The 23589-nt window shown below is 44.1% G+C and overlaps 1 protein-coding gene and 1 pseudogene across 3 annotated transcripts in view; one reads left to right on the top strand and one right to left on the bottom strand.

Moving 5' to 3' along the window:
- XKR4 (XK related 4) overlaps positions 1–23589 on the top strand; it is a 419899-nt gene that overhangs the window by 327371 nt on the left and 68939 nt on the right. The gene's annotated exons all lie outside the window — the stretch shown is intronic.
- LOC116813740 (myotubularin-related protein 5-like) lies at positions 17385–23178 on the bottom strand (annotated as a pseudogene).

Genomic DNA, 23589 nt, shown 5'->3' with positions numbered 1-23589 from the left:
CAGGCAGGGTAGGGTCTTCACTCATGTCCTGCCCTCGTTATCATGGCCTGCCCTCTGTGTCCAACCTTCAAGGTGGCAAACTGGCTTGTAAAGGAGTATCACTTTTGTGTAGTTTACTTTGTATATTTTAAAATTTAAACCTGAAATTCAAATTCACTTTTTAAAAATTCATATGACACTTTTTTTCACGGTAACAATGTTTTTTTTTTCCCAGCCCAAGAATTATTTCTTATCATTCAAAATACTGAGACCGAAATATATCACAGAGGAAAAGAGCTAACTATCTAAATGCATTTGGTTTTTAATTTCTTAAATACTAGTTAACAAACAAGCTGTGCCTTGGAACTATAACACACCAAAGAGAGAATGTGTTTTCATTAATGGCATAAAGTAATAGTGAGCCTATACAGAAGTCTCTAAATGATGACATTACACATAGGATTTAGTTCTCTGTATTATAATTGTGAGCAAACAATAGTTAATATAGGAAGAGATAATAATAGCAAATCATTAACTTGGGCTCTATTTACTTTTTTATACTCTCATTTTCAAGATTACTGATTTAAGTGTAGTTTTCTTTTTATGGGTCTACCAATGGTCATTTGCACACAAAGAGAAGTTTCACTTTCTATGGGTCTATTTCACTGGAGACAAAAAGGCATTGTCACCTCTTCAAAGGGAAAAACATTCCTTAAACAAATGAAACCTTTGGAAAGACAAGTATAACCAAAAAGATCGAAGAGGAGAGAAGGGAGCTGACTGTCTTGTTATGTACAATAGACACAGCAAGTGTGTATTAAATGAGGATTAGGAGGAAGGGTTGCAGAGCAAGAATCTAGTTCTTTGCCTGTAATACCAGCACTTAGGGAAGCTGAGGTAGGAGGATTGCTTGAGCCTAGGAGTTTGAGACCAGGCTGGACAACATAGGGAGATCCCATCTCTACAAAAAATTAAAATAAAAAGCATTAGCTGGGCGTGGCACACACGCTTGTAGTCCGAGCTACTCAGGAGGCTGAGGTGGAAGGATTGCTTCATAGCCGAGGAGATTGAGGTTGCAGTGAGCCGTGATCACACCACTGCACTCCAGCCTGGGCAACAGAGCAAGACCCTGTCTCAAAAAATAAATAAATAAATTAGCTATCACCAGAGAAAAATCAAGTTCAAGATAAGGTGTTTCGCTCTTTATTTTTAAAAGTTTACTTACTAAAAAATAAGTATATATGTAAAATGTGGAATACAACCACCTATATATACATTAGAGAAAATTAACAATGACCCAGAGTGTAAATCTACAGCATATTTTCTCTCTATTCTCTAAAACTTGTAACCTAATTGAATCAGCTACAAAGGGAGCCTTTGTAGTTTAAACTTTTTCGTAGATTTGAATTAGTCTTACCAAAAAGAATTAAATTCAACATTGAAAATATTTTATGTAAAAATTTAATATGAGTTTGAAAACCTTCATCTTGATTGTTCTTACTTGATACCAATTATATGTGTGTGTGTGTTTGTGTGTGTGTGTATATATATATATGCACAAATAGCAATCAAGAGTGTTTAGATATTAGTTAATTGGATGAAATCCAATCACAGAATACAAGCCAGATTGAAAATGAGAGTCCATCATGGGATTGCTGATACGGAGACAAAAGCTACACCTCATTAACATGCGCAGAATAAACAGTCCTGAGATTTTAGTTTTATCGTTATTATTCATCATACAATGTTTGCAAACAGAGCCTCTTGTGGATATGTTGGACTTCTGTGAGTAAATCTGTTAATGGTAATGGAATTTCCACCCACTCAGTGTGGTGAAGATTAATACTACGGTGTTTCGACTTTGCTGCTTTTTTATTTGTTTAGTGAACGAACAATTTACTTCAGAGCTCCTTCACACGGTTACAGTGTGCCTGCTGATTGCCCCAGAGCTGTCCTTGTCTGTCTTCAAAGGCTACACAGGGGCACACATGGCCAGCTCTCCCTTCCCTGCTGTGCTACGTGGGGTTCACCCTGCAGCCCATCATACAACTCCTTACTCCACAAAAATCAGCAATGCTTGGGTGTGGAGTTCACTACACACACACAAGCATGCCTGCAGTCACTTCTGAAAGTCTAAGAAATGTTCATGCTTTTGGAAACAGGGCCACTCATACACACACAATGGAAACAGAGGTCTTGGCTGGTCAAAATATGCCCCCACTTGTCTACCAGACTGTGCATGAATCCAGCTTTTGTGTCAGCTGCTCAGGGCTTTCCAAAGCTGCATGTATTTTGTCCAGGTTAAAACATTCAGTCCGCTTATAGGGCTAATATATTAGCTTGCTGATACATTTACTAGGATTAGTTTGAATCGTTGCTCATTATTACCCATTGTGCCCTAGACCAAAGGAGGAGTCTCCTCCCTTAGAATTGAGTACAATGAAGGAAAACATCCATGAGGGGCAGAAAGGAGACAAGTTTGAAGTTTAGGGCATCTCTCAGACCCTGTGAGTACCCTAAGGGTACTCACAAAGATCAGCATAAAGGGTCCAGCATATGACTGCAGTGGTAGGAAAGGAACTTCAAGGCCAGTTTCACCCTTTTTATAGCTTTTTATAGCCCTTTTTATAGCTTTGCCTACAGCTAGACCTAATAGGCAACCTCTTTTTTTTTTCTTTTTTTTTTATTTTGAGATGTGATCTCGCTCTTTCTCTCAAGAAAGAGTGCAGTGGCATGAACACAGCTAACCGCAGCCTCAGCCTCCCGGGCTCAAGCAATGCCCCTGCCTCACCCTCCTGAATAGCTGGGACTCCAGGATATGCCACCACACCTGACTAATTTTTTTTTTTTAATTTTTATTGTGTTAAGGTCTTGCCATGTTGCCCAGGCTGGTCTCGAACTCCTGGGCTCAAGCAATCCTCCTTCCTGGGCTTCTCAAGGTGTTAGGATTATAGTAACTTTTCAATCTAATCAAAAGATATACTCAGATATAAGTTAGCTGCCCTGAAACCCTCCACAGGGTCTTCAAAGAACTGCTAGTGTTCCATCTGAAGACGGAAAGACACATTCTCTGCAACATTTTCTGCACAGTGAGCTGCCCCAAACAAGCTGCCCTGTTGCAAATCACCTTTCAATACAGCATATTTTTTTCAAATGCTACATATTTATTAAGCACACCATTTTTCCTGAGTATGGAATTCTATTCTCTCTCAATGTTAATCTTTAATGTACAAGCCATCTTATGATTGGGTTTCAAAGTGAACCATATAATATATTCAATGAGGAACATTTTTCTTATTAAGACTAATTAACAGGCTCTCGATTCCCACAAATGCCTAGGTGCTTTCCAGTGATTCTCTTTTCAATGACAATATTTAGCCAACCAAAATTTAACCCTTGAGGGTCCTTCATTACCACAGTCAATTAAGAATTGAGTCACTGATGTTATGTCTCTGCTAGGAATAGTCTGCAGATGTGCTTTTAAGGAAAGAGGAATTTAAAAATAAATGTATTTGACAAGTTCCTGATGAGATGCCTATATTTACCTCAACCAAATTAGAATGGTGTTGCACAGAAGTTGAAGTTTATCCTGGAAAATTCCTAAGATGTGTTCAGGTTTGACCTCAGAAGTCTTTTTCCATCACTTCGGAAAAACATTTTGACTTTCTTGGGCCATGCTTTTTCTTATAACTCAAAGAAGACTTTTCTTCCTATGGTCTTTTGGCCTCCAACCTCACAGACTGACAATTTATTGTGAAGTACATGTCATCAGAAATAGCTCGGTGTCATGTCTCTGTGAAAGGAGAGCCTCACTGGCACCAGGCACAGGATTCAGGGGCTACCACCATGCAGATCACTTCTCTTCTTGGAGCCTCCACTTCCCCTTCTCAAAGCCAAGGTGTTGGACTTGATTATCATTATTGATCTTTTGAGCTTCAAGAGTTGATTGATCCAAATATCACAGAGGGCCCGGTAGCTGGTTCCCTGAGCCCAAAGTCTGTACATTCTGAGGGGGCTCTCAGACACACATGTATATGCACAGCATGTTTTGTTACTTCCATTGTTAGTTCTGCCCTATCGAGTTTTCTAAACAAGGAAATCTATGTTATAAAAGGTACGGGATTTGCTGTTCCTATTCAGAATTCAACACAGAGATTGAATATGTGTTCCTCATAGTAAACTAATTTTTAAATGTTTTTGTTAAGGAAATAAGTTGTGCATGAAAGTATTAATAATTTCATATCCAAACTGAATCAAGAGATGACTTTAGCAAACTGCTTATTCAATTTTCTTTTATATCTTTTTTATTTTATTCTTTTTAATTTATTTTTATTTTTCACCATGTTGGCAAGGCTGATCTCAAACTCCTGACCTCAAGTGATCTACCTTCCCTGGCCTCAAAATGCTGGGATTACAGGCGTGAGCCACTGTGCCTGGCCTCAATTTTCAATATTAAGGGAGGAGGTTTCTACCCCAAATCAGATTTAAAAGTTTACATGTGATTTTTGAATCAGGGTTAAGTAGAGATACAGCTGACAGTCTAGGGATTCTGACCTACTCTCAAGGGTTTATACCATGAGTCCAAGGCTTCCTTCATTCTAATTATGTTCCTAGCTACCTACGTGGTCAGTGTTAGAGTCCTGTGGTTAAAAACCCCACTAGTTCCTCAAAAATCACATGGATCTGAGAATGTGAATGATATAAGGAGATGCAGCAAACACTCACTGAGTGCTCACTGTGTAAGCTGCACAATGCTAGTTACTCTACATACATAGTTTTATTTATTGGGAGGAAGTGTTGCATACTGGTATAGATATGGGCTCTGAAATCAGACTGTTCTTGTTTTGCATGTGGCTCACAGACTGGCAATGGTGATTTAGATATGTGAACAACAAGAATAAGAAATTTCTAAAAGGAAACATTGAGTGAGCTGCAAAAAGCAGAAAAAGCAGCAGTGTAAATAATCATGGCCATCTTTTAAAGAAACGAGGGAATTGGGTGAGACCCCAGCTGCACCCCTTCGAGGGAGTTAGTGCCTGTGCAGGTCCTCCAAACAAACAAACAAACAAAAAAAAAAAAGAAGAAGAAGAAGAAAGAAAGTAGGAACAGGCAGAAACAAGATGAATAGATTAAAACTGAAAAGGTTCTGGAAGCAATCATGAAAGAAGATGTAACAGCCGGAGTTCCCATAAGAGCAAGAGAGGGTGGCTTGAGAATGACTCAATGAGCAGGGCTTTAGGGGCACATTACCAGATTAAAAAAAAGTTAACTAAGTCCCAATTCAATTCAAAGGGGAACACCTAGAGAAATGCACTGAAATAGCCTTGCATGCTCAGGGATAATGACTCACAATAGGCTTCTTCCTGGCCTGAAGATTACGAAAATATGGAAATAAGAGATAAAACACAAAGAGAGGATTGCGGTAGCTCATGCCTGTAATGCCAGCACTTTGGGAGGCCAAGGCGGGTGGATCACAAGGTCAGGAATTCGAAACCAGCCTGGCCAACATGGTGAAACCCCGTCTCTATTAAAAAAAAATACAAAAATGAGCCAGGCACGGTGGTGAGCACCTGTAATCCCAGCTACTCGGGAGGCTGAGGCAGGAGAATTGCTTCAACCTGAGAGGTGGAGGTAGCAGTAAGCCGAGATGTGCCACTGCACTCCAGCCTGGGTGACAGAGCAAGACTCCATCTCGGAAAAAAAAAAAAAAAAGAGAGAGAGAGACTTATAAAAGAAGATGCCAAGAAATGAGCCTGCCTAAGTCAATTTAAAGAAGAAATTGGTGATCTTCTATGCCTGACAATATGGCTTATTATATAAAGAAAGAAAACCCTCTGGTACGAAAACTCATAAAATGTTATATAAAATATCTCTTAAAATATTGAGACATAGCTGAGTTGGCAGGAATATAAGGACAAGAGAGGCTATAAACAACAGGAAAGCACTATCTGGAGCAACAAGTATGACGCTAGCTTTCACTTGGAGAGCATCTGCTCATTTCTATTGACAGAGAAACTGAGTTTTAATGAGCCCAAGTAGTGCAGGAGACCAATCTGAAATACCCACATAAAGCCAGAACCTCAAAGTGTGGGAAAACTAGGACGGGGGTGAGGGGTGGGAAATGAAGGAAACAGTCTTGCATAGGGACCTTGCGTGATTCAGCCTAGATTCTGAGTAGAGAAGTAAATAAGATTAAAATGTCTTTTGTGAGAATTTCTAACTACCCGCTCACTCTGACATGGACATGTGTCTTAAATTCACATTACTTGTGTGACCTTAGAATCTTCAAGCTAAAAACATAATTGAATGTACCATGGTTTGATTTTTATCCCCAAACGCCCTTCAGAAGCAAACAAATACTCTCTGAAAAATGCACATTAAATCCATGCCTCAAATAATGCCCGCGTATAAAGTCCCAAAGAAGATGAGCTCCTTCCCAATCAAAATCCTCTAAACACATAAGGGAACAGATCACCATGAGTGAGAGGCAGAAGACCTCAGCAACAGATTGGCAAAGTCAGCAGATACTAGATCTATTAGATTCAAATATAAAATAAGTATTTTACATAAAGAAATGAAAGCATGGTGCAAGAATAAGAGGCAATCAGGTAGAGTAGGAACAAGTACAATTTCTGAAAGCAAAACATTGAAAAACTAAAATAAAATTTGTATGTGTAGATTAAACAGCAGATTAGATATAGCCAAAGAAGTAATAGGTGAAGTGGAAAAGAAATCTGAAGAAATGCATCACAAAGAGATAAAGACATACAAAATATTTTTAACGTCAAAATACATAGATGATAGGGTAAAAAGGGTTAACATATATTTAAATGTACTTCCAGAAAAATAAAATAAAGGAAATTAGAGATAGGCTATATTTGAAGAGGTAATAGCTAAGAATTTTTTAGAGTTGATTAAAGATGTCTATCTTCATACTCAAGAAGCCTAATTAATCTTAACAAGAATAAACGGAAGTTAATCCTTAAGTAGACACAGCAGCAAGAAGCTGCAGGACACCAAAAAACCAAAGATAAATAGAGGAATATAGGGAGTTGTAGGATGCAGAGAAGGACGAAGCCAGATTTTTACAAAGAAATGAGTTTTGTTACTAACAGCTAGGCTCTCAAGAACAGAAATGGAAGTTAGATGATGTCAGCATAGTATCTTCAAAGTGTGGAGAGATTTAAAAAACCTATCAGCCTAGAAGTGTGTATCCAGAAAATAGTATGTTTTAGTTACAAGAGTGAAATATATTTTCATAAAACAGAACAGAAAATTTAATATTAACAGACCTTTACTAAAGAAACATAAAATATGTTGAACTCCAAGTAGAATGATTCTATAAAAAAGGTAGAAGATGCAGGAAGGAATTCAGTGAGTGCAGGGATGAGAGAGGATTACTGTGTAGGTAAATCTAAGCAAAGAGTAATGGTATTAAAACAATTTTTAAAAGTCTAATTTAGGGGGAGTTAGAATTTAAGATAGATATAAATTCCTCCAAAAATAATAACACATTAATCTGGACAGAATGATCAGAGTTAAAAGGAGTTGTGATGTGGGAATTATTTGGGAGGTGGGCAAATATTCTGATTTAGACCTTAGGTTAAATATGCACATTAAGATTTCTAAGACAATCTCTAAAAGAATACAAATAGAGCGTATAACTTCCAAACTAGCAGCAAGAAAAATGGAATGAGGGATATATTAATCAATCAAAGGGATGACAAGAAGAGCAGAAAACAAGAGCCCAAAAGAGTGGGCAAATATAAAACATAAATTATACAGTAGAGATAGATATAAATATATTGAAAATAATGATTGTAAAGGAATTATAATCACAATTAAAACATGAGAGCAATTAGACTCTTTCTACATCTACAATAACAATAATAATACTCCTAAAACCTAAGGATTCAAAAAGATTAAAAGGTAAAAATATGATTAAAAAAAGATAGCTGGTACAATTATTCAAGTATCAGGAATAAATAGAAGCTGTCAAGTACAACACAGCTAGTCACGGTGGCTCATGCCTGTAATCCCTATACTTTGCGGGACTGTGGCAGGAAGATTGCTTGAGCCCAGAAGCTTGAGCCCAGAAGCTTGATAGCAGCCTGGACAACACAATAAGACCTCATCTCTACAAAAAAAAAAAAAAATGTTTAAAATTAGCCAGGCTTGCTGATGCATGCCTGTAGTCCTGGCTACTTTGGAAGCTGAGGTGGGAGGATCACTTAAGCTTGGGAGGTTGAGGATGCAGTGAACTGTGACTGGACTACTGCACTACAGCCTGGGTGACAGAGTGAGACCCTGTCTCAAGAAAAAAACATAAAAAAAAAAAGTACAGCACATTGTCAGGGATAGAAGGTAATTACAATTAAAAATAAATAAATCAGGAAAATATAACAGTTCTAAACTTACAGGCATTTAATAATATACCAACAAAATATAAAAGACAAGGATTTTCAGAAATATAAGGAGAAATGGACAGATTTTAACACAGCTCTCAGTAAATAATAAAGTAGACAAAAATGAGGAAGTATATAGGATATTTGAAAAATGCATTTTTTAAGCTTGATCTAACAACGGACATATGGGGAACATTGCACTCTACTCCATAATACATGTTATTCTAGAGTAATGCATAGATCATTTATGACAACAGACCAAATTCTGGACCCTAAACCAAGTCTCAATATATTTCAGAGTTGGTTTCACACAGATACATTTCTTTGACAACAACATTCTGAAGTTATAAATTAATTAAAAAATATATAACTTAATAAGCGTTGGTCAGTTAAAAGGCATAATTCTTAACACAAATAAACAGAAATCATGAATCGAAGTATAGAGCATAATGTAAACTGAAAAATAATTTGGGTGAAATACAATAAAAACATGATATATTATTACTTATGAGGTATAGCTAAAACAGTGTTTAGAAGAAAATAATAAGTTTAAAAATAATATATTGGAAAAAGAAGAAAGACTCAAAGTTAGTGAGTTTGGTATCAAATTAGGAAGTTAAAATAGAAAATAATAAGCCCAAAGAAAATAGAAAAAAATGAGATTATAATTATGAAAACAGAAATAAGTAAAATGGAAAGGCACAATACAAAAGATTAACAAAAATTTTTTCTTTGAAAATAATAACAAATTGATAAATACTTAACAATGATGATCAAAAATTTAAGAGGAAAGCACAAATTTTAAAAAGAAATAAAAAGATGCATTAATGTATTTGCTGAAGAAAAGATATTACTAATAACTTTATGCTTAAAAATTTGAAAACTTGGTTGAATTGGACAAAGTTCTGGAAAAATACATATTACAAAAGCTGAGTCAAAATGAAATAGATACCACTTTATACTCAGTAGGATGGCTAAGACCAAAAAGATAGACACTAACAAGTGTTGAGAAGGATGTGAACACATTGGAACCATCAAATATTAATGCTGGGAGTGTCACCTGGTGCAGCCGTTTTGGAAAACAGTTTGAAACACAGTCCCTCAAAAAGCTAAACACAGAGGCACCACATGAGCCAGCAATCCCATTCCTAGATGTATGCCCAAGAGATTTGAACACATACATTTCAGAAAAATTTGTACATTAAAGTGCATTATTCATAACAGCCAAAAATAGAAAAAAACAAGCATCTGTGGATTGATGAGTGAATGAATCAAACATAGTATAGCCATGCAACAAAATATTACTTAGCTTTAGAAAGGAATGAAGTACTGATAAATGCTACACGGATAAACCAGGAAACCATCATGCTAAGTGAAAGAAACCAGACACAAAATATCAAACGTTATATGATTCTATTTATATGAATTGTCCAGAATAGGAAAATCCAAGACACAGAAGGTAGATAAGTGGTTGCAATGGGCTAGAGAGAAAGAGACATGGGGAGTGACTGCTAATAGAAATGTGGTTTTTTTGCAGGGTGTGATGAAAATCTTCTGGAATTAGATGGGGGAATGGTTGGACAACACTGAATTGTACACTTTAAATAGGTGAATTTAATGGTAAATAAAATATATCTCAGTTAAAAAGGGGAATAGAAAGTCTAAATGTTCCATAATCACAAGAACATTAATCACTACATTCAAATATTTCTAAAAAAACATCAGTCTCATTTGGTTTTACAAGTGAATTCTATAATCTTTAACAAACTCTTTTTAGGTAAGAGAGTGAATACTGCACAACTAATTTATCATGCTAGTATAACACTGATATATAAACAGCAAAGGAATTCTAAGAAATAAAAATTACAGGACATGTTTCTTATGAACATGAACACAGAAATTATAAATAAATATTGATAAACTGAATACTGCAATGTACAATAAGAGCCAAAGGCCAGTATCAGGTTAATACATTTGAATATATATTACTATTTAAAATACCACATTAACAAATTAATGGAGGCACATCTCAATAGATGCAGAAAAACTTCTGATAAAATTCAACAACTGTGAGTGATTTTCTTTTAATTCCACAGCAAAGGTCCTGTTCAATGATTGAGGTTGTTTAAAAAATCCTTAAGAGCAAGAGACATAGGGATTAGGAAGAAAGAAACAATACTGTTTGTTTGTAGGTTTATAATCAGTTACATTTAAAAAAAAAAAACTGAAGGCTGGGAGCAGTGGCTCACACCTGTAAGCCCAGCACTTTGGGGGGCCGAGGCAGACAGATCACGAGGTCAGGAGATCGAGACCATCCTGGCCAGCAAGGTGAAACCCCATCTCTACTAAAATACAAAAAACAGCCAGGCGTGGTGGCCTGTGCCTGTAGTTCAAGCTACTAGGGAGACTGAGGCAGGGAAATCACTTGAACCCAGAAGGCGGAGGTTTCAGTGAGCTGAGATTGTGCCACTGCACTCTAGCCTGCTGACTGAGTAAAACTCCGTCTCAAAAAAAAAAAAAAGAAGAAAAAGAAAAAAAAGAAAAAGGAAAAATCAAAATGGGCCAGGCACAGGGGCTCACGCCTGTAATTCCAACACTTTGGGAAGCCAAGGAGGGCAGACCACTTGAGCTCAGGAATTTGAGACCAGCTTGGCCAACATGGCAAAACTCTGTCTCTACCAAAAATATGAAAATTAGCCAGGCATAATGGCACGCACCTGTAGTCTCAGCTACTCAGGAGGCTGAGGCACAAGAATCGCTTGAACCTGGGAGGTAGAGGGTGCAGGGAGCTGAGATGGCACCACTGTACTCCAGCCTGTGCAACAGAGCCAGATCGTCTCCAAAAAAAAAAAAAAAAAAAAAAGGGACTCCTGCCTCATAATACAAAATAAAAGTAATTTCAGATGAATGAAGAAATAAAATATGAAAAGCAAAATGTTAAAACCACTAAGTGAAAATATAGGAAGCAAACTCAGGATATGGATTAATTTCTCTTAAAATTACAGAAAATGAAAACCATACAGAGAATTATTAATAAATTCAACTACATTAAAAATGACCACTTTTTCTTTCATCAAAAGACTTCACAAAACAGAAAAGAGAAGTAGATAAACAGTAGATATTTCCAGGAAATATAATTGGCAAAGGATTAGTATCCAGAATATGTAAAGAATGTTTAATAATCAATTAAAAAGGTGAATGATTTGGGCATTTCACAGAAGACGAAATACAAATTACTGATAAACTTTTCAAAAATGTGCTCAAACATTTTAGCAATCATGGGACTATACATCAAAATCATTTTCAGCAAGTTGAAAATTTAAAAGTTACACAATGCCAAGTGTTGGCTAGTATGAGTAGTGACAGGAACTCTTGCGTACTGCTAATGGGAATGGATGTTACTTTATGTATTTTATGTACTATCACTTTAGAAAATAAGTTGGCATCGTCTATTAAATATACACAGCCCCAAAACTCAACAATTCTACTTCTATGCATATGCACTAGAGAATTCTTACACACATATCACTATATAAGTACAAGATGATTCATAGCAGCATTATCTGTAATTATGGCAAAACAACCTAGATGTCCATTGATTGTAAAAAGGAAAAATAAAAATTGTCATATCATGAAATCGCAATAGTCATATCATGAAATCCTATACTGCCATGGAAATGAATAAACCACAGCTATGTTAATATGTATGAATTTTGTTTTTTTGTTTTTGTTTTTGTTTTTGTTTTGAGACAGAGTCTCCCTCTGTCACCCAGGCTGGAGTGCAGTGGCGCAATCTCGGCTCACTGCAAGCTCCACCTCCCGGGTTCACGCCATTCTCCTGCCTCAGCCTCCCAAGTAACTGGGACTACAGGCGCCCACCACCACACCTGGCTAATTTTTTGTATTTTTAGTAGAGACGGGGTTTCACTGTGTTAGCCAGGATGGTCTCAATCTCCTGACCTCGTGATCCACCCACCTCAGCCTCCCAAAGTGCTGGGATTACAGGCATGAGCCACGGTGTCCAGCCACATGTATGAATGTTTAAAACACAATGTTGGGTGGGAGAGGCAAATCACAGAAGGGCACTATACTTTGATTATTTTATATGTATTTAATTTTATATAAAGTGACTATATAAATATGTCTGCCCCATTAATATGAGAGCTTTCCTGAACTAAGGAACACTTGCAAAATATTTTCTCCCTAAGAGAAAAGGCCCTGGAAATCACAGTTTAAACTTTCTGGCCTGAAATTTTGTCTGCTAGGGTAAGTTTTTAGACTATGAACAGATAAAAGTGGTTTCTCAGAGCATGTGCTTTCTAGGGCGGGAGATTAGGGTGGGATCCTTCCCACTTAGCCTGCTGATTGGGCACTATTGCCCCTAGTCAAATCAGAAGATACAATCTGTCCCTCCTCCGCCACATACAAAAAGCCTTTGAGAGAATGAGAAAAACAATTGTAAGAGTAACGGTTACCACAGAGTAGCAACAAGGTTATTTCAGGCGTTGTTATTCATGTACACAGGTGTTCAATACCAAGCCTTGCTAAATAGGCTGCCATGCTGTCAGCAATGCCAGCTGCATAAGCCAAATCTCCTAACAGAAAAGGCCTCCGACTGCATACTTCTGAGAATCTTCCAAAGAAAAATCTCCTTGTGCTGTCTGGAGCTCTGAGCCATTTCTGTCTGAAGGGCTGATTGACGGAGTGAGCCAATGAGAGATTACTGTTCCCAACCTGCAGCCTCTGTGCTGCTGCACTTTGTCCTCCTGCTTCACTCCACTCCGATACTTGGCTCAGCCCCCACCCTGAAACTATAGCTTTATTCCTAAGAAGGCAGAAAAAAGCTATGCTGAAAGTTCAACTCAACCATCACGTGGAGGCACCTGGCCCAGTGCAAACTAACCTTGGAGCTTTTATCCACCTGTTACAATGTGCATAACAGGGGCTCAACCTCAGGAGGCCCAGCCATTCTGCCAGGGTTTTGGCACTGGGAGATGAATCAAAAACTTTAACTGACCGATTTCTTTTTTTTCTTTTTCTTTTCTTTTTTTTTTTTTTTTTTTTTTTTTGAGACGGAATCTCACTTTGTAGCCCAAGCTGAAGTGCAGTGGCGCAATCTCAGCTCACTGCAACCTCCATCTCCAGGGCTCAAGTGATTCTCCTGCCTCAGCCTCCTGAGTAGCTGGGATTACGATGCGTGCCACCAGGCCTGGCCAATTTTTTTGTTATTGTATTTTAGTAGAGATGAGATTTCACCGTATTGCCCAGGCTGGTCTTGAACTCCTGAGCTCAGGAGATCTGCCCACCTCAGCCTCCCAAAGTGCTGGGATTACAGGTGTGAGCCACCGTGCCTGGCTAACTGACCAATTTCAAGAGGGGATCAGTAGTAGTTCCATTGTGACCAGCTTGCCCAGTAAAGTTTAGGAGACAGTGGCTTTATGTTTTCACCATCAGACAAATACCTACTCAATGACAAGCAAAACTTTTGCCAGGCAGTATCTTCTGAAAGAGATTCCTGCAATTATCCAAGGAAATGGCCACTTAGGTCAATGGACCTTTGCAGAGTGGAAGACAGTGAGTCTTCAAAGAGCAAAGCCTTACAGAAAAGCAATGGTGCCTGCCCCAACTGCATGTTCATTGTCAAAAACCTCAATCCCTCTTTGAAGAAAAATTGGATAGGGAAAAATTCATTAACCTCAGAGAAGTAACTTAGTCTTATCTTTCACCCGATTTTTTTGAAATGATGGTATAGCCTACCTGATTGGGGAAAAAAAAATGCAGGGGTTAGGAGTGAGGCATGAAGAAAGTAATAGTAAAAATACACAGATCTAGACCTATATGAACCAGTGATCTGGACAGGACCTTTATGATCTGCCAGCCAAGAAACAATCAAAGCTAACTCTAGGAATGTGCTGATAATTAAAAGGTAGGTGAGCACAAAAGAATAGTAGAAACCATTCTATGCAGCAAGACTGAAAAGAGGATATGGCTTCTTAATAAATTAGATAGAAAGTGAGAGCCAAATCCGTACATTATTCCAAGGTTGAGATCACAGAAGGTAGATGGACCCTAGGGCTCTTGTTACGGCCTGAGAGGGGAGAAAGGAAAGATAACACACACAGACTAGCCTTTCAAAAAGGTTGGCCAAGAAAGAAAGGAAAGACCCCACATAATAACAGGGGTGGAAGTAAAGTTTCCATTCAAGAAGTCCTTTGATCCTTTTACACTGTTTTGCACAGCTATGTTAGTGCCACTATCAACTATTATCATTATTCTTTCATTAAAAGTTTGTGGAGTACCATGAAATGATACCTATCCACTATTATATAATAGACAGCCCTGTAGTCCTCCCTTTACAGAAAAGAAGCCGCTAATCACCAGCGGTTCTGTTAAAGATTGCAATAAAATTCAGGCAAGACATTTTTTCTTGAGAACTTCATTTTTACAATACTGTATTTTCTAACCTGTAGAATTTTAAGGGACAGCCCAAAAATTCCTTTTCTTCCTAGCCAAAGAATTAGGAGTCTGAGACTGGGGAATTTGAGACTTCTTTAAGTCAGTTTTGATGCTTGGTTTATTAAACTATTCGTTTTAAAGGAAGATAACATTAACCTCTCACAGTAAATTGTGCCTGTCAAATACTTTGATACGATGTCAGTTGGCGAGTGAATGACCCTGAGCCCCCATCCTCACTCCTGAGATTGAGTCAGCCCCAGTTACAAAGCTCACTGGCAAGCAAACTGCCTGTCGAGTTTGCTAAAAAGAACAGCAAAAGTGGGAACAGCCAAGCTTGTACAATTTTGCAGTTTCTTTCTTTCTTTGGTATATTTTTAGGTTGCCTGGAATCAATTTCCTCTTCTATGCTTTATAAGTTTCTATTCATAATCCTGGCAATTTATTAAACTTCATTTTATTCATATAAAATAGTCACTGCTCTGGAAAAGAGTGACTCAATAAAGTGCTCTTCTTCCCATACACCTGGACTTCTAGCCAGAGAACAAGATGCGGTGTGCACAAGTACCAATCAATGAAATGAAAAACATTTTGTGAAAAACAAAACTTAGTCTTGAAAATCTGAACATTTCTTTTACAAGTCACTGACTGAAGGGATTTTTGCAATCAAAATGAATCCGGGCAAACCCATGCTACTGGATTTTGATTAATTAAGCCAAAAGCTGCACATCTGTGTAATGTCTAGCTCATAAGTGAGATGGTTTTAATCAGTGAGGAAAATGTGGTTTGGGGAAGAGGCTGCAGGTGGAGTTTGCTAACTAGCACATTTTATTTATTTTTCTCTTAGTGGGTTTCTACTCTTTAGTAAGGTTATTATAATCCTTGGTTTTCTGGTTTCCTGCCCACTATTTATCTCTCCCACTAAAGATCTCCCACATGCCCTACATAACAATAATCAACTAAAATGCAGTAGTCAACCTGATTGGCTGAAGCTTTGCTTCATAGAACAGGGATGAAGCTAGAAACCACATTTTGTGCATTATGTCTATTCCTAGCATCGTAAAGAACCATGGTGAACCAGCCAAGACAGCCATGTATACAAATAAAGAAAATTACTACAAATAAAGAAAAATAAAGAGAGTGTTAGTGGAAGGATAAGCAACTGCCTGTGGCTCTGTGATTGAGGCCTTACATATCCAAAAGAGCATTTTGCATTGAACTCTTCCAGTAGCCCTAAAATACAATGTTATGACTTATTATATAAATAATAAATGATTTGAACTGTTAGCCATGGTGGTATTAAGAGACTAGCAAATCCTCTCAGATTAAAAAAAAACTCGTCTGACAAAGGGCTAATATCCAGAATCTACAATGAACTCAAACAAATTTACAAGAAAAAAACAAACAACCCCATCAAAAAGTGGGTGAAGGATATGAACAGACACTTCTCAAAAGAAGACATTTTATGCAGCCAAAAAACACATGAAAAAATGCTCATCATCACTGGCCATCAGAGAAATGCAAATCAAAACCACAGTGAGATACCATCTCACACCATTTAGAATGGTGATCATTAAAAAGTCAGGAAACAACAGGTGCTAGAGAGGATGTGGAGACATAGGAACACTTTTACACTGTTGGTGGGACTGTAAACTAGTTCAACCATGGCGGAAGTCAGTGTGGCGATTCCTCAGGGATCTAGAACTAGAAATACCATTTGACCCAGCCATCCCATTACTGGGTATATACCCAAAAGACTATAAATCATGCTGCTATAAAGACACATGAACATGTATGTTTATTGCGGCACTATTCACAATAGCAAAGACTTGGAACCAACCCAAATGTCCAACAACGATAGACTGGATTAAGAAAATGTGGCACATATACAACGTGGAATACTATGCAGCCATAAAAAATGATGAGCTCATGTCCTTTGTAGGGACATGGATGAAACTGGAAATCATCATTCTCAGCAAACTATCTCAAGGACAAAAAACCAAACACCGCATGTTCTCGCTCATAGGTGGGAATTGAACAATGAGAACACATGGACACAGGAAGGGGAACATCACACACCGGGGACTGTTGTGGGGTGGGGGGAGGGGGGAGGGATAGCATTAGGAGATATACCTACTGCTAAATGACGAGTTAATGGGTGCAGCACACCAACATGGCACATGGATACATATGTAACAAACCTGCACATTGTGCACATGTACCCTAAAACTTAAAGTATAATAATAATAAAATAAAAAAAAGTTGGACAAAATTGTCGAAAATTGACCAAAGGTGATAACAAATTGAGATATTTATTCTTGATTTATTTATTTATTTATTTATTTATTTTATTTTATTTTGCATTCGTTCTCTCTTTATATAGACTGGTTCTAGAAACAATTCGCCTGCAGCCAGCTGGCTGGACTGTTTACAGGCCCACTGCGGGCTGTACGTTGGCCACTTCCCCGCACGGTGCTCAGCTGTGACGCCAAAATAAGTTAGGGCCGGCCGGGCGGGGTGGGGCGGGGCAGAGACTGGGGCTGTACACACAAGTGCTGGGGGCTCGGGGCCTCAATACTGCCGAGGGCCTGGCCCGGGCTGTAAACGTGGCCAGGGCGGCCCTGTCCACCCCTAGTGGTCGGTAACGACTGGGAGCAGAGCAGCCAGGCAAGGCCGGGAGGCTCAGGTGTCCGACAGGCAGCTCTGGATCCGGTCCACCCACTGCTGGGCTGAGGGCACGTCCTGGGCACAAAAGTCGTAAACGCAACGCGTTGTCTTCACGTCAAAGAAGGCCTTCTCGTCCACGCTCTTAGGGGCGCCCATGGTGGGCATGCCAGGTGCCACAGCCTCCACCTTCGCCAAGTCGATGACACCCTTGCACTCAATGTCCACACGGTGGTAGTAGTAGCGTAGCTGGTGCTTGGTCTTGTCTAACATGAACCAGCGGGCCTTCCAAGGCTTCATGAAGGCCCCCTTCTTGTACAGAGTGCTCTCCTAAGACCCGTTCTCACTCTCAGCTGTCTGGAACTGGCTGTACAGGGTGCTGGTGCTGCGGCGAGCAGGCTGGCGGGAGCCAGATGCAGTCGAGCCACTACTCTGGTCACTCTCCAGACTGAGGCTCAAGGTGGAGCCCACGGGTTCCTCCTGCAGGTACATACCCACAGAGCAGCAGCGGTGAGGTGCGGTGGACACTAGGAGGGAGCTAGGGGTGTCAAGTCCATCTGGCCGGGCTTCAAGGCGCTGTGCAGCCTTCACCCGGTCCCAGGTGTCCTTCCAGTGCTCAGCGGGTCGGCCCAGCTCTGTCTCCAGCCTCTGCAGGTGTGAGATGGCGTCAGGCTGGGATCGGGGGCAGCTGTGGTAGCAGGGCCACACCAGACAGCACCTGCTCTGGGGAGCGCCTCTGTCAGAACGTTCTTCCTCCGGGGCTCAGGGGGCCCCTGAGCCAGTTCCCGGTCATAGGAAAGGCCCTCGGCCAGCATCTCCTCAGTGCAGAAGTCCTACACTTTCAGGTTGGACACGTTGCTGTAGGGCCGCAGGACCTCTGTGTCCTCGGGTGCATGCATGTAATTGTGGAACATGGCTGTCCTCTTGCTCATCCGGTCCACACACAGACCTGCAAGCCATCTGGCCCCTGCGCTGCCCCTTCTCCTCCTACAGCAGCCTCAGCTCAATGTGCTCACAGTCAGAGTCCAGCAGGAAGGTCTGGAAACAGCGGGACACGTGGTGGTAGCTGAGGAACTTGAGGTAGAACTGGCTGAACTCAAACTCCATGGGGAACTGCAGGTGGACCTGGTGTAGGCAGTCCAGGAACTACAGGAAGATGGTGTGAAGCTGCTGCTCTGTCCAGCCAGAATGTGGGCTCCCCGGTGGCTGAAGCGATGAGTGAAGGACAGCCACTCCTTCTCCACCAGCAGGCGGAACCCCTCCAGCGTGCAGTAGTAGGGGCCTGAGAACAGCTGCAGCAAGGATACCACCTGGGTGGTGATGTCCCAGCCGTCCTCCAGGCCCATCAGCACGGAGGAGCCTGAGTCCAGGAGCTCCCCCAACAGCACCGACACCTGCAGCAGCTTGTGGATCCGGATCAGCCACTCCGAGTCCTTCAGCAAGCGCAGGAAGGAGGCTAGGCTGGGCTCAGCAGCAGGGCAGCCCGGGACACATGCCTTCAGCAGCTTCTTGAAGCTAGACTTCACCTGCCGCGCCTGGAATACCTCAATGGGCAGCAGCTCCCACTGCTGCAGGGGGTCCGGCCGCACACTCCTGAGCTGGCCTTTGTCCCTGAGGATGTAGAGGGCTGCTCGCTGTGGCCACAGGAAGCCCGGGTCGGGGGGCAGGGGACACCCGTTGGCCTGGGGTGGGGCTAGCGCCTCTCTGTCAGCTAGCTGGGAGCCCACATTGCCACCAAGCCCACTGCTGCACCCACTGGCCCAGACACTGCCCCCACTTACCTCGGGGTGCAGTCAGTGTGGATGCCACCGCCATGCGGTTGGACGGCGTGGTGACCCTGGCTCCGGGACTGCGAATGTGACTGCCCATGTGGGCTGAGGAGAAGCTGCTAAGTGTGTTGCGTCCGGACGCACCGGAGTAGCGGGGCATGGAGCTGACCACAGCCTGCAGGTACTTGTGCTCCAGGCTACTCGAGTCTGCCTGGAACTGGCCTGGAGAAGGTGCGTTCTGGGCCTAAAAGAGGCCGACGACACCTGTGCCATACAGGCCCCCAGAACGCAGCAGTACTGCCTTGGACCGCCTGCTGCACCAGCAGACAACGGCGAAGCGGTTCTGGCGGTAGCAGTGGGACACGCGCTGCAGGGCGTTGTCCTGGACACTCTGGGGCACCATCAGCAGCCCCCCATAGCTGCGGTAGATGGCGTACATGCGGTTGACCGGAGAAATGCGGAAGGATTCAGGCTTGGCCCAGCTCAGGCGGCTGCTCAGGGTGCCCAGGCCGAGGCACTGGTAGTCGCAGCAGCACGCCCTTTCCACCAGGAGGCTGCTGATAGTCATGCGGTCCACTTCAGGGCTGAGGACGGGGTCAGCATGCTGGGCTCCAGCTCCTCCGACACTGAGACCTCGTCCTCCTGGTCCTCAGGCGGCGGCCGGCCCCAGTGCTCCTAGCTGAGGGGGAGGGTTGTACTTCTTGCGAGTGGCATGCTGCCGCCCGATGGTCTTCTTGACGTTCTTAACCAGGTTCCAGGACAGGGTTCTGAGGGAAGGACCCTTGTTCTTGGTGACTCGGGGTGGCCAGCTGGGTGTGTAGGTAGAGCCCAGGGTGAAGGAGAAGGTGGCCCTGACATCCGGCGTGTACCGCAGCTTATGCAGCTGCTTGTGGAAGAGCTCGGCACTGTCAGACCCCATCTCCTCATCAAAGGCCATTTTCAGCAGCTGGAATGTGCAGGAGTGCAGCTGCAGCCCATCCTGCAAGAGGTGGTCCACAGGGGTCTGGACACTGATGCATTTCTCCTTGGTCAGCGTGGCCACCGGGAAGGAGAGGAACACCACCTTCTCCCCCACCAGGGGGTCTGTGAGCATCCCAATGAAGATGACCCGGTACGTAGCGAGGAAGATGGCACCCTCAGCTGGGAGCACTGCTGGCCCCCCGCACTGCCCCCCGCACCCTCCTTAGGCCCATCCAGTAGCAGGTAGAGGCGCAGGCCATCCAGCACACACTCCTCACCAGATAGCAAGCGCGGCCTCAGTAGCTTGGGTTTCTGGATGGGCGTCAGCCTCCAGTTCTCCCGCTGCACAGCCTCCAGGGTCTCGATGTGCATCTGGACAATTTCTGGCACCATGACATGCAGCCCCTTGAGATGGTCACTGGTGACCCCACTGTCTGTGCAGACCTTGTCCACAAAGCGATTGATGAAGCGGACCACAGCCCCAGCTACATTGCAGGTCTCTGCGTCCTCAAAGCTGCTCCCTGTGTCATAGCTCTCAGCCACACTGCCACCCATGCTGTTGGGGACCAGGCTGCTGCTGGTGCTCTCCAGGTCACCCAGCCTGGGCGCTCCTGAAGCAGGTGGCTCTTGCTGCTGTCCAGGGGCAGCAGGAGGTAGCTCACGCAGTTGGCACAGTGGATGGCCTGGCTGAACACTGTGCTTCCCTCCTTCTGCATCAGCTCCTGCTGCTTCTCACCGCTCAGGGATGACCACAGGCACCGCTGCTCAGAAGACACATCTAGGGCAGAGCACTCACTCGTCCTCCTGTGAAGGTGCCTCCCCAACCTCCTGGGCGGGGGCCTGGTCCTCAGTGGGCTCCAGGTAGAGGGCCCAGATGTGAGTCTTTATGTCCCAGCAGAACATGGCCTCCCAGAATTGTGGCATGCTCCACACCACCTGCTACTGCACAGGGCTGTAAGAGAACAGCCTCACCCCCCTGGCTCAGCTTCCAAGAAGGCTGTGACCAGAGGCAGCAGAGCAGCCGAGATGCCATGCTCATCCAGAGAAGTGCAGTCCTGCAGGCAGCAGTTCATCATACGGACTACAAAGTCAAACTGCTGGTGATCCACGACCGTCCGGTTCTGTTGCACATGCAGGCGCAGCTCCTGGGCGAGACAGCAGCAGGCAGCTCACCTCTTCAGGGCCCTCAGCACAGCTGGGAGCAGCTTCTTGGCCTCAGGCATCTTCCCCTCAAACACGTGGGAGATGCAGTTGCCCACGACCTCCAGCCAGCGAGCGCTGTTGACCTGCAGCCCGCTGAACCGCTCTGGTATGGCAGTCAGGCGGGGCCCTGAGGGCCCTGTGGTCCTCCTCTCAGCCTTCACGGCTAGGGGTGCACCTTGCATCTTGGCCTCAGCCTGGTCCATGATCCACTGCATGGCGCCCTCATCCAGCCGGGGGAAGGGCAAGGGCGTCCGTTGCAGGTGGCTGCTCCCCCCCGGCCTCTGTACCTTGTGCATCGCCAAGTCTGGGTACAGGTTCTCATTCTTGTAGACCTGCACTGCCAGTTCCTGGATGTGAGGCAGGACATGTTTCTCATCCACCCACCTCCGTGCCACCTCGTGGACCATCAGCTCATCAAACAGGTCTGTGTGGAGGTACAGGAACCCATGCTCCGACACGAAGAGAGCAAAGGCCACGCCCTCCAGCACCTTCATCAGGAAATCGTCCTCCACCAGCCCACGCTGGCCCAGGAAGGCTGCTTTATGGAAGCGGATGACAGGCTCCGGGTGAATGTGCACGACGTGCAGGCACCAGAGATAGCCCTGCAGCAGCTGATCGAAGAGCCACAGGAAGAGGGCACCCAGCTGTTTGTCCTGCATCTTCAGGGAGGAGGGGGACGTTGTGGGTGGAGGGAAGGCGAGGTTAACCAACTCCAGCTCCGGGTCCAGGACCGTGCCCAGAACACTGTGCGTCTGACTCTGCAGTGGCTCTAGCGAGGGTGGAATGTGCACACACTCAGGGATGGTCACCGTCCCTCCATCCAGATCAGCAACAATCACGTCTAGCAGCTCCTGGGTCTCTGCCTGGAAGGCCGCGTTGACCCCGATAATGAAGGTCGTGGGTGTGCTGAGGACCTCCAGCAGCCGGGCCGGCAGGATGGGCCCATAGGTGAAGCTGTATCTGGCAGGAAACAGCAATGCCAGGAGGCCCCTGCAGGCATTAGCTAGCTGCTGGTAGCTCTGGGACTGGAAGAGAACCTTGTGCCCCGTGAGGGCGGCACAGAACAAAGACAGCATGTTGATGATGCCCAGCTGGCAGAAGAGCAGGGCCACGCTGCAGCTGCTGATGGGCAGCGAGTCGGCCAGTGGAGTGTGGATGACCTGCCGGTCACCAGCCCCCAAAGAGATCATCCTCTTCGAGCCCCCAGCCAGGGGCACGGTGCACGTCGGCAGGTTTCCAATTACGTTCCCCGGGAACACATTCAGGCCCTCCACGTGGATGGCATAGATGAGGCCGAAGCTGTTCCTGAACACCTCCGCGTGGTCAAGTCGCGACACAGGTACCAGCGTCTTTGGGGCAAACATCTGGGCAGATGGGGCAGGCGCTGTGGGCAACAGGTGCGTCTGGCCTCCCTCATCCTCCTCTTCCTCCCTCTCTGTGGCATCCTTCGCGCGCGTCGTTTCCTGCTGTGAACGCTCCACCGGCTCCCAGAAGGTCAAGCAGCGCAGTAGTGGCGCTCGGAGTTGATGTCGGTGAGGACAGCAACAAAGAAGGTCGGTGGATTCCTCTCGGGACACAGCTGCCACCCGCTGCGCTGGCAAAACAGCTGGATACCCTGGGGGAATGGGTTGGCCTCCCAGTCCTTCTCCAGGGAAGCACTGCAGAATGTGGCCCTGGCCTTTCCCACTCCCACGCAGGTGCGGCCTGAACACCACCAGCAGGAAGTAGTCTGTGATCCGTGCCATGGGGAGGGACGCTGGGCAGCCCGAGGGGCGCGGGCGGGCTCCGCGGCTCGGGGACTCGAGGGCGGCACGCTCGTGGCCCGGGCCTGGCCCTGGACCGCGCACCCTGGACACCCAGGGTTCGCTCCGCCACAGCTGTGGCGGCGGCGGCGGCTGCTGCGGCGGCGGCCCGGGCTCTAGCCGCCATCTTCTCAGCCAGCTGGCCCTCCTGGCTGTTCTCGAAAATGTTATAGAGCTTCAGGTAAAGGCAGCAGGAATCTGTGGCCCTCTTCGCAAAGACTACCTCCATCCTTCCTCTCCCTCAGTCAGTAAGAACAGTAATTTTACCAACCTGAAGTTCAACATGGAATTCATAAACTTTGGTGCTAGAGGGGGCTGACTCAATTGGGAAATAGGTCAAAATACTATAGCCTT

The sequence above is a fragment of the Hylobates moloch genome, unplaced genomic scaffold (assembly GCF_009828535.3).
Source record: "Hylobates moloch isolate HMO894 unplaced genomic scaffold, HMol_V3 SCAFFOLD_9, whole genome shotgun sequence".
NCBI lineage: Eukaryota > Metazoa > Chordata > Mammalia > Primates > Hylobatidae > Hylobates > Hylobates moloch.
This window is presented reverse-complemented; position numbering and strand designations above follow the sequence as displayed.